The sequence below is a fragment of the Astatotilapia calliptera genome, chromosome 7 (assembly GCF_964374335.1).
Source record: "Astatotilapia calliptera chromosome 7, fAstCal68.1, whole genome shotgun sequence".
Classification (NCBI taxonomy): Eukaryota; Metazoa; Chordata; class Actinopteri; order Cichliformes; family Cichlidae; genus Astatotilapia; species Astatotilapia calliptera.
In genome coordinates, this window is record NC_137428.1 from 6,251,002 (window position 1) to 6,255,130 (window position 4,129).

The 4,129-nt window shown below is 41.4% G+C and overlaps 1 long non-coding RNA gene across 1 annotated transcript; it reads right to left on the bottom strand.

Annotated features, from left to right (window-relative positions):
* Window positions 1–2,313: 2,313 nt before the first annotated feature.
* Window positions 2,314–3,752, bottom strand: LOC145429930 (uncharacterized). The gene is made up of 3 exons (XR_013910274.1): window positions 3,380–3,752; window positions 3,183–3,294; window positions 2,314–3,102 (listed from the first exon to the last, which is right to left on the bottom strand). It is a non-coding gene; the product is annotated as an uncharacterized LOC145429930 (long non-coding RNA).
* Between the last annotated feature and the right edge of the window lie 377 nt (window positions 3,753–4,129).

Sequence of the window (4,129 nt, forward strand, 5' to 3'; positions counted from 1 at the left end):
GCCCAACCAGACCATGACAGTCAAGAGTTTGAGAACAGGTTTTGTGACCTTGATCAGCTTGAGCCATGTGTCTCATTTGTTTCCAATCCTTTCATGAATGTGGACACAACATGCATTGCTGAGCAACTAAGTTCAATGTTCAGCTTGGATGCTGGACAGGTGGAAATCGAAATTGTAACATTGCAAAATGATGTCCACCTCAAAGCCTATCTGGGTGCACCAAACTTTTGGTGCCTTGTTGACACAGAAAAGTACAGTGGTGTGTGCACAGCAGCTATGAAGGTTCCCAGCCTGTTTGGTTCAACCTATCTTTGTGAATCAGCCTTTTCTGACATGAACTTCATCAAGAACAAACACAGAACACGCCTCTCCGATGCACATCTGCAAGACTCACTCAGAGTTGCAGTGTCAAGTTATACCCCAGATTACAACACACTGGTGAACAGCATGCAATGCCAGGTTTCCCACTAACAGACAAAGAAAGCCATATTAGATGTTCTCAGTGGCAACATTACAGTGTCATGTCAAAGTTGAATTTAATTATTGAAAAACAAATGTGTTTGTTAAGTGTAACATGTGACAATTTGCTTTAAAATGCTGCCAATTTGGTGAAAAGTTCTGTAAAATTTGAAAGTTGATTTTTTGTATGTTACATACATACAAAAATAATGTATCAGTGTATGTAACAGTGCATGATTTGTTAAAATTTGTTAGTGGTAAGTGAAAATGTTGTAGAAGTGATCACTTCAAAATGTAAATACTTGCAGAGATATATAGAAATAAAGCGTTGCATATTGATATTTATGTTTCCTACCTTGTTTCCTAATTGCATTCTTTATAATTATGGTGAAAAATAATTAACATAATTAGTGTCCGTACATAGATGAATATCATTAATTATTAATGATAACACATAATTAAGTTAAACTGAGGAAATTTGTTATTTGAGAAGTGTGTGTCAAACTGGTAGCCCTTCACATTAATCGGTACCCAAGAAGTAGCTCTCACTTTCAAAAAGGTTGGTGACCCCTGGTCTAGCACAACACCTGCAGCTAAGGGGGCAAAACTATTGCATGAGTCAAAGCTGTTATGATGATGTTTCACCCCAATTTAACATCGCCGCTGTAGGAATTAGAATCAAACTTATAAGAAAGGAGACCCCTTGGACATCAATCAGCGTGATGAGAACTATTGAAAACAAAAGAAAGAATCTTTGGAAAAAAGCCAGCAGCCAGACACCAGGGCCCTGTTTCAGGAAGCCGGTTTAGAAAACTCAGAGTGAAAAACGATACGCAGGGTTGAGTAACCCCGAACTGTCCAACTCGGAATATTCGGTTTCAGAAAGGCTGATAACAATTAGTTCAATCAACGCGGAGTTGCGTCAACCCCAAGTGAAGCGCGCGGACGAGGATACATAAAGCCCTGATAAGCGGAGCACAGATTAAGCGAGTCACCATGGAGACGGAGGGAAAGAAGGCGCGGTCAATGTATTTCACAGCGCTTGAGGCCGAAATTCTGATGGCAGCATATGCTGATAACATGCAAATTCCGCGGAAAAAAGTAACACAGCCACAGCTGCAAAAGAAAGGGAGCATGCATGGCAAAACATAGCCGACAGAGTCAATGCGTGAGTGTTAATATAAACATTGATCTAGGGATTTCCACCCATTTAACACGTTATTTTATCATATGTTATTTTATTTGTTATTTTATACATTTTATTTTGTGATGTGATTTGAGCGCAGGTGCAACCCAACAGGCCCCAAACGTTCCTGGCAGCAAGTAAAAATGAAATATAAAAATATAGTCCAAACAGGTAAGGTGTAATTGTATTATGAGCCATAGTGCTTGGTCTGTTTGTCCTATGTAAATCAATTTCAGTTAGAGGCTACATTAATTTTCTTTCTGTAAGCACTTATTGAAATTATCTGAGCACATTACAAGTACATATTTGCTTACTCTGTATGCTCAAATGTGACCCGTTATAGCCAACAGAAAAAAAGCGGAGGCCCGAAAAACAGATGGGGGTCCTCCACCACTCACAGAGGCTGAGCAGTTGGCCCTCAGCCAAAACAGTGGGCGCCCTGTGGCCGAAGGCATCTCTGCGGGGACATCCTCTGAGTCAATAACCCTGCAAGACACAAGTGCCTACATAGGGGGTAAATTCAAAATAATACATGATGTGCATACATCCTTTCTTCACAGTCACCTTTGCAGTGCTACTCATGCATTTGATAAACTCTTTACCATAATGGATTATTTTGTAGTGAAGTTATTTTCCTACTGATTTTGCCTTCCCTCAGCCTTGGTTGTCTTTGAGAGCATAATGACAATGAAGTGTAAGGTGATTGGTATGTTTGTTAATTGCCATTTGGTCCCTTGTAAGTTATAAGTGACCTGTATAAACCTCATATTCTATCAGTTGATGGTGGTGGTGTACTGCATCTGGTGCAGCCTCCTGTTGAGCCAGACCAACATGCAGTTGTGAGTAATACTCCACAGATTATGAGTTTACAGTAGAACAGCAATGTTGTTTATTTCTTTACTACAGGAAAATAATGAAGAAACATTGACAGCTGTTACAGAGGAGGAAGCAACAGAGACACTTTATGAGGTTTACATCTTTTAATACTTTGTGTACAGGAAACACAGGCGACCAATAAAGCCAGTTGAACAAAAAAAACTGTTTATTCTTCTTTCAACATGTTGATGTGATGGGTCAAAAGAAATGATTGTGACATATGGTGTCTCTGACTGCGCTTCCATCTTGTATGTCCGTGGGAGGGTCAGGATGTTCATGGTTTGGATCACTGCTGATGTTTGGTTCAGAAGGACAGTGTTCTCCTCTAATTGTGGCAATGTTGTGAAGAATCACACATGCCACAATAATGTCACATGCCCTTTCTGGGGTGACCCTGAGTCTTTGAAGGCACTGGAACCGGGCCTTAAGCATTCCGATAGTCATTTCGATTCTGGCTCTTGTCCTGCAATTAGCCAGATTATATCGCTGCTGTGGGCCCGGTTCAGGGTCAGGGTAAGGGGTAAGCAAATAGGGTAAACATGGATACCCCCTATCACCAAGCAAGTAGCCAGTGAACTCTCCTAAGACAGAAGGATACACTTCAGTTCAAATGTCCCTGAAGCAATTGGTCTTTATATATTTTAAAGTATTCTCAACTCACCATGTCCAAATTTTGTGCTCAGTGTACATTCACGGAATATTTGTGAGTCATGGACAGAGCCTGGCCACTTGGCTTCCACATTTGTGATAATGTTGGCAGCATCACATATGATCTTCACAGTGCAGAGAACACAAATTAGCATCCATTACTATAATGAAATAATTTGTTAGTTTGAAATGCTACAGGGAACTATGTACCTGCACATTAATGCTGTGGAAAGACTTCCTGTTCACATAGTCTCCTTCATTTACTGAAGGAGCAATGATTGGAATGTGAGTGCCATCTGTACAGCCAATCACGCCTGGGAACCCTGAAAATAAATGTGCAATTTAAGTAGTAGTCCAAGTATCACCACATCATACATTAAGTTTTGGTCATCCTGATACCTGCAATTTTGTGGCATCCCTCTTTGATGAATCTTGTGGGTCTGTGACCGGGGAACACCACAAACGGGTACAGGAGACGTTTCAGTGCAACTGTAACATTCCTGACTGCCTGACAGACGGTAGCCTTGGAAACGTGCTCAGCGTCACCAATATTATACAGAAAGCTCCCGTTTGCAAAAAACCGAAGTGCAATACAAATAATATGCACAGAACTGAGAGGATGTCCATGATGTGTCACATGCGTAATATATGGCCTGAGGATGTTATCCAAATAACTTATAGATTGTGCTGAAGAACGGTAACGTTCACACAGAAAATCATCAGGAAATGATAAAATGTCCAAACGCGCTCTGATCACTCTCTCCCGGCGGAGAGCTCTGCGGAGAATTTGGGCTTCACGATCTACTGGCTCTTCAAGGACGGGGCACGCCATGTCCGACACTTCCTACTGTCAGGTTTCCGACAAAGGGGCGGAGACAGTCAGGGTTAGTTGTAGTAAACCTGCTAGGGGGCAGGTTAGCTTCACGGAGTGTGTCGTCATAGTGACTCACTGAGGCTTCA